At 41.8% G+C, this 7,750-nt stretch overlaps 1 non-coding gene across 1 annotated transcript; it reads left to right on the top strand.

The window, feature by feature from the left end:
* The first annotated feature begins 355 nt into the window (after nucleotides 1–355).
* On the top strand, nucleotides 356–441 carry LOC120996857. Its single transcript, XR_005777955.1, has one exon. It is a non-coding gene; the product is annotated as a small nucleolar RNA SNORD71 (small nucleolar RNA).
* The last annotated feature ends 7,309 nt before the right edge of the window (nucleotides 442–7,750 follow it).

Here is a 7,750-nt window from a genome sequence, read left to right as displayed (position 1 = left end):
TTGCCGACAATCAATCCAATTGGTTAGTCTGTGCAGACTAACCAATCGGATCGCGGCAGTGAAAAAATGCCGGTTTCAGGCTCTGATCTGCGCTCTGCAGATCAGAGCCTGAAATCAGGTAGTGTTCCTCATGCCCCCCGATCTGTGCCCCTCCAAGCACTTGGTGCCCCTCTGTGCCCCCCCGATCTGTGCCCCTCTCTTGCCTCCTGCGCTCATCTCCTGTCTCCTGCCCTGATGCGGTCCGACCCCTCCCCGCCCCATACATTAGTCCTGCCCCAGCCTCCCTCAATGTTGGCAGCTGAATCACCCCCGATGACACGCCCCCTTTCCAGCGCTGCCCCCGGTCCCCCTGCTGTGTGTGATGGCGGCGGCTCAATTCCTGAGCCGCCGCCATCAGCAGAGAGTGTCAGCTCTATGCTGACACTCTGCTGTAACCCCATAGATGCCGCTGCAGCGGCATCCATGGGGTTAATAGAGGGAGGGGGCTCCCTCTCTCCACCATCGGGGCTGTCGCGCTGCCGCGCTGTGGTGCACCATCACATTATGGGTGTCAGGTCCGAGCATTCCTAGATGAACAGTTTCCTGGAAAGTGGATTGGTCGTCGTGAGCCAGTTGAATGGCCCCCAAGGTCTCCCGATCTGACCCCCTTAGACTTTTATCTTTGGGGTCATCTGAAGGCAATTGTCTATGCTGTGAAGATACGAGATGTGTAGCACCTGAAATTACGGATACTGGAAGCCTGTGCTAGCATTTCTCCTGCGGTGTTGCTATCAGTGTGTGAAGAGTGGGAGAAGAGGGTTGCATTGAAAATCCAACACAATGGGCAGCACATTGAACACATTTTATAAGTGGTCAGAAACTTGTAAATAACTCATGAAAGAATAAAGTTATGTTAAAACCAAGCACACCATTGTTTTTCTTGTGAAATTACCAATAAGTTTGATGTGTCACATGACCCTCTTCCTATTGAAAAAACAAAAGTTGGATTCAAAATGGCCGACTTCAAAATGGCCACCATGGTCACCACCCATCTTGAAAAGTTTCCCCCCTCACATATACTAATGTGCCACAAACAGGAAGTTAATATCACCAACCATTCCCATTTTATTAAAGTGTATCCATATAAATGGCCCACCCTGTACTTTGCAATGCAAGAGCATTGCAAAGTATAGTACAGCCATGATCCCCACTGGATCTTCAAAATCCAAGAGGGACTTGATAAAAAAAAAAGTGAAAATAATAAAAGCAAAAATAAATAAATAAATAAAAATGTAAAATGAAAAAAAATTAATTGCCTTTTCCTATAAAAAAAATAAAAAATACACATATTAGGTATCACCGCATCCCTAACGACCGTCTCTATAAATACACTGCTCAAAAAAATAAAGGGAACACTTAAACAACACAATGTAACTCCAAGTCAATCACACTTCTGTGAAATCAAACTGTCCACTTAGGAAGCAACACTGAGTGACAATCAATTTCACATGATGTTGTGCAAATGGGATAGACAACAGGTGGAAATTATAGGCAATTAGCAAGACACCCCCAATAAAGGAGTGGTTCTGCAGGTGGTGACCAAAGACACTTCTCTGCTCCTATGCTTCCTGGCTGATGTTTTGGTCACTTTTGAATGCTGGCGGTGCTTTCACTCTAGTGGTAGCATGAGACGAAGTCTACAACCCACACAAGTAGCTCAGGTAGTGCAGCTTATCCAGGATGGCACATCAATGCGAGCTGTGGCAAGAAGGTTTGCTGTGTCTGTCAGCGTAGTGTCCAGAGCATGGAGGCGCTACCAGGAGACAGGCCAGTACATCAGGAGATGTGGAGGAGGCCGTAGGAGGGCAACAACCCAGCAGCAGGACCGCTACATCCGCCTTTTCTGCAAGGAGGAACAGGAGGAGCACTGCGAGAGCCCTGCAAAATGACCTCCAGAAGGCCACAAATGTGCATGTGTCTGCTCAAACGGTCAGAAACAGACTCCATGAGGGTGATATGAGGGCCTGACATCCACAGATGGGGGTTGTGCTTACAGCCCAACACCGTGCAGGACGTTTGGCATTTGCCAGAGAACACCAAGATTGGCAAATTCGCCACTGGCGCCCTGTGCTCTTCACAGATGAAAGCAGGTTCACACTGAGCACATGTGACAGACGTGACAGAGTCTGGAGACGCCGTGGAGAACGTTCTGCTGCCTGCAACATCCTCCAGCATGACCGGTTTGGCATTGGGTCAGTAATGGTGTGGGGTGGCATTTCTTTGGAGGGCCGCACAGCCCTTCATGTGCTCGCCAGAGGTAGCCTGACTGCCATTAGGTACCGAGATGAGATCCTCAGACCCCCTGTGAGACCATATGCTGGTGCGGTTGGCCCTGGGTTCCTCCTAATGCAAGACAATGCTAGACCTCATGTGGCTGGAGTGTGTCAGCAGTTCCTGCAATACAAAGGCATTGATGCTATGGACTGGCCCGCCCGTTCCCCAGACCTGAATCCAATTGAGCACATCTGGGACATCACGTCTTACTCTATCCACCAATGTCACGTTGCACCACAGACTGTCCAGGAGTTGGCAGATACTTTAGTCCAGGTCTGGGAGGAGATCCCTCAGGAGACAGTCCGCCACCTCATCAGGAGCATGCACAAGCATTGTAGGGAGGTCATACAGGCACATGGAGGCCACACACACTACTGAGCCTCATTTTGACTTGTTTTAATGACATTACATCAAAGTTGGATCAGCCTGTAGTGTGTTTTTCCACTTTAATTTTGAGTGTGACTCCAAATCCAGACCTCCATGGGTTGAAGAATTTGATTTCCATTCTTTAATTTTTGTGTGATTTTGTTGTCAGCATATTCAACTATGTAAAGAACAAAGTATTTCAGAAGAATATTTAATTAATTCAGATCTAGGATGTGTTATTTTTGTGTTCCCTTTATTTTTTTGAGCAGTGTATATCACATGATAGACCCCGTCTGATAAACACCATAAAATAAATAAAATAAAAACTGTGTAAAAAAAAAAGCCATTTTTGTCACCTTACATCACACAAAGTGCAACAGCAAGCGATAAAAAAGGCTTATGACCCCCAAAATAGTACCAATCAAACCTTCACCTCATCCCGCAAAAAATGATACCCTATTTAAGACAATCGCCCAAAAAATAAAAAAGCTATGGCTCTCAGACTATGGAGACACTAAAACATCATTTTTTTGGTTTCAGAAATGCTATTATTGTGTAAAACTTAAATAAATAAGAAAAAGTATACATATTAGGTATTGCCACGTCCGTAACGATCTGCTCTATAAAACTGTCACATGACCTAACCCCTCAGATAAACGCTGTAAAAATAAATAAATAAAAACTGTTCTAAAACAGCAAATTTTTTGGTCACCTTGCCCCATAAAGTGTAATAATAAATGATCAAAAAACCTATGTACCCAAAAATTGTACCAATAAAAACCTCAACTCTTTCTGCAAAAAAACGAGCCCCTGCACAAGACGATCGGCAGAAAAATAAAAAACATACGGCGTTCAGAAAATGGACACACAAAAACATAATTTCTTTTTCAAAAATGCTTTATTATGTAAAACTGAAACAAACCAACAAAGAAAGTAGACATATTTGATATCATTGTGTCCGTAACAACCTGCTCTATAAAAATAGCACATGATCTACCCTGTCAGATGAATCTTTTTTCGGTTACCTTGCCTCACAAAAAACTTAATATAGAGCAATTAAAAATCATATGTACCCCAAAATAGTACCAATAAAACTGGCACTTTATCCCCTAGTTTCCAAAATAGGGTCACTTTTTGGGAGTTTCTACTGTATGGGTGCATCAGGGGGGCTTTAAATGGCACAAGGCATCTAAAACCAGTCCAGCAAAATCTGCCTTCCAAAAACCATAGGGCGTTTCTTTCCTTCTGCGCCCTGCCGTGCACTCTTACATCAGTTTACGACCACATGTGGGGTGTTTCTGTAAACAGCAGAATTAGGGTAATAAATATTGAGTTTTGTTTGGCTGTTAACCCTCAATGTGTTAAAGAAATTTTTTTTATAAAATGGAAAATCTGCCAAAAAATTGAAATTTAGAAATGTCATCTCCCTTTTCCCTTAATTCTTGTGGAACACCTAAAGGGTTAATAAAGTTTGTAAAATCAGTTTTGAGTTACTTGAGGGGTGTAGTTTCCACAATGTGGTCATTTATGGGGGGGTTCCACTTTGTAAGCCCCACAAAGTGACTTTAGACCTGAACTGGTCCTTAAAAAGTGGGTTTTGGAAATCTTCTTAAAAATTTTAAGAACTGCTTCTAAACTTCTAAGCCTTCTAATGTCCTAAAAAAATAAAATGACATTTTCAAAATGATGCCAACATAAAGAAGACATATGGGAAATGTTAAGTAATAAATATTTTATTAGGTATGACTTTCTGTTTTAGAAGCAGAGAAATGTAAATTTAGAAAATTGAAGTACAATATGTCACGAGAAAACAATCTTAGAATGGCTTGCATAAATAAAAGTGTTCCAAAGCTATTACAACATAAAGTGACGCATGTCAGATTTGTAAATTTTGACCTGGACACTGGGGCATCAATGACCCTTGGTCATGAAAGGGTTAAGGACCAGGCATTTCTTTTGCAAATGTGACATGTGTCATATGTAGTAATAACTTTGGGATACTTTTACTAATCCAAGCCATTCTTAGCATGTTTTCTAGTGATACATTATACTTCATGTTAGTAGTAAATTTGAGTCAACGTGTTTCACCTTTATTTATAAAAAAAACAACCCAAATTTACAAAAAATTTTGAAAAATCTGCTATTTTCTAAATTAGAATTTCTCTGCTTTCAAGATGGATAGAGATACCTCATGAAATGAGTTAACATTCCCCATATGTTTACTTTATGTTGACAACATTTTTTTATGTAATTTTATTTTTTATTAGGATGTTAGAAGTCATAGAATTTTAGAAGCAATTTTTAAAAATGTTAAGAAAATTTCATAATGACCAGGCCACAGGGGCAACACGTGAGGCTACGGTGGGCCAATGGGGGTAGTAATTAATTTACTCACGGTTAACAGAGCCTCCCTGGGCCGGCGTACAATGATGGAGAAGACAGCACTAAATCCTCCGGGGCACTCTCTATTGCAGGGAACACCAGCCAGATAGGAGTTGAGGTGCCCTTGATGGTTTAGGTGTTTAAGGTGCTTTAGTGGCTGGGCCCCTGTGTTCATGACGCCAGCACCGTAAGGTGCAAATGTTGAATGTAGTAGTAGAAATGATGAGGAGTCGGTTGTAATCAAACAGTTGAACATTTACTGAATCAATTGTCTTCAGGTAATCAGTACAGATACAGTTCATTTGTATGGCATGAGTGATGACTCAGAAATAGGTTCAGTAGTATTCCTTTTATCAGGTTTAGGCAATTTTCAGTTAGAGAGTTCTCTAGTACTTTAGCTTTACAGGCGAAGAATAATTATATTTACAGTCAGGTCCATAAATATTGGGACATCGACACAATTTTAACATTTTTGGCTCTATACACCACCACAATGGATTTGAAATGAAACGAACAAGATATGCTTTTACTGCAGACTGTCAGCTTTTATTTAAGGGTATTTACATCCAAATCAAGTGAACGGTGAAGGAATTACAACAGTTTGCATATGTGCCTCCCACTTGTTAAAGACCAAAAGTAATGAGACAGTTGGCTTATCAGCTGTTCCATCACCAGGTGTGTGTTATTCCCTCATTATCCCAATTACAATGAGCAGATAAAAGGTCCAGAGTTCATTTCAAGTGTGCTATTTGCATTTAGAATCTGTTGCTGTCAACTCTCAAGATGAGATCCAAAGAGCTGTCACTATCAGTGAAGCAAGCCATCAGTAGGCTGAAAAAATAAAATAAACCCATCAGAGAGATAGCAAAAACATTAGGCGTGGCCAAAACAACTGTTTGGAACATTCTTAAAAAGAAGGAACGCACCGGTGAGCTCAGCAACACCAAAAGACCTGGAAGACCACAGAAAACAACTGTGGTGAATGACCGAAGAATTCTTTCCCTGGTGAAGAAAACAGTTGGCCAGATCAAGAACACTCTCCAGGAGGTAGGTGTATGTGTGTCAAAGTCAACAATAAAGAGAAGACTTCACCAGAGTGAATACAGAGGGTTCACCACAAGATGTAAACCATTGGTGAGCCTCAAAAACAGGAAGGCCAGATTAGAGTTTGCCAAACGACATCTAAAAAAGCCTTCACAGTTCTGGAACAACATCCTATGGACAGATGAGACCAAGATAGTGATGGGAAGAGAAGAGTATATAGAAGGAAAGGAACTGCTCATGATCCTAAGCATACCACCTCATCAGTGAAGCATGGTGGTGGTAGTGTCATGGAGTGGGCATGTATGACTGCCAATGGAACTGGTTCTCTTGTATTTATTGATGATGTGACTGCTGACAAAAGCAGCAGGATGAATTCTGAAGTGTTTCGGGCAATAATATCTGTTCATATTCAGCCAAATGCTTCAGAACTCATTGGACGGCGCTTCACATTGTAAATGGACGATGACCCAAAGCATACTGCAAAAGCAACCAAAGAGTTTTTTAAGGGAAAGAAGTGGAATGTTATGCAATGGCCAAGTCAATCACCTGACCTGAATCTGATTGAGCATGTATTTCACTTGGTGAAGACAAAACTGAAGGGAAAATACCCCAAGAACAAGTAGAAACTAAAGACAGTTGCAGTAGAGGCCTGGCAGAGCATCACCAGGGATGAAACCCAGCGTCTGGTGATGTCTATACGTTCCAGACTTCAGGCTGTAATTGACTGCAAAGGATTTGCAACCAAGTATTAAAAAGTGAAAGTTTGATTTATGATTATTATTATGTCCCATTACTTTTGGTCCCTTAACAAGTGGGAGGCACATATGCAAACTATTGTAATTCCTACACCGTTCACCTGATTTGGATTTAAATACCCTCAAATTAAAGCTGTGAGTCTGCAATTAAAGAACATCTTGTTCATTTCATTTCAAATCCATTGTGGTGGTGTATAGAGCCAAAAATGTTAGAATTGTGTCGATGTCCCAAAATTTATGGACCTGAATGTTCTTTAAGTTGACTTTCCATTGCACTCAGGTACTAAATATACTCCACAAAGAGTGAGAAAAAAGAACGCAGCCGGCACTGCTGCATGTATCTATGTAGTCACTGGAGCGCTTAAAACACTGGGATCCCGAACTTACACGGTGGTGCTCTGTCGCTGATATAGTCATAATAATGATAGCATGAGAAAGAAAGAACCGCGGCACTCACCACTGGTCACAAAGTTGCTGTTTGCAGTTTATTTCTTGGTACACATAGTGGACGCGGACAGAACACAGGTGAATGGATAGGCTACAGCTGTTTCGCGATGTGTTGCGCATTGTCAAGCCTCCTGTGACGTGGAGGAGGAGGGGGTTATAAATACCCTCATCTCATACACGTCACTGGTTACAATTAAAGTGGTATAAAAAACATGTGTGTTAAAACCAATTAGATGAAAACAGCTAAGTCATTCTTGTCATTGAACCCTAGAGGGCCCATGGCTTGCGTTCTGATTATCCATGCTGGTTCTCGCTGCAGTAGAATGCGTTTTCTGTCCCCCCCTCTCATGGGGGTGTGGACAACTTCAATACCCGCACATTTCAAAATTTCACTGTTCCCTGCATGTTCATTATGTATATGCTCAATTAATCTGGTTGCTCCA

This window comes from Bufo bufo, chromosome 3 (assembly GCF_905171765.1).
Source record: "Bufo bufo chromosome 3, aBufBuf1.1, whole genome shotgun sequence".
NCBI lineage: Eukaryota > Metazoa > Chordata > Amphibia > Anura > Bufonidae > Bufo > Bufo bufo.
This window is presented reverse-complemented; position numbering and strand designations above follow the sequence as displayed.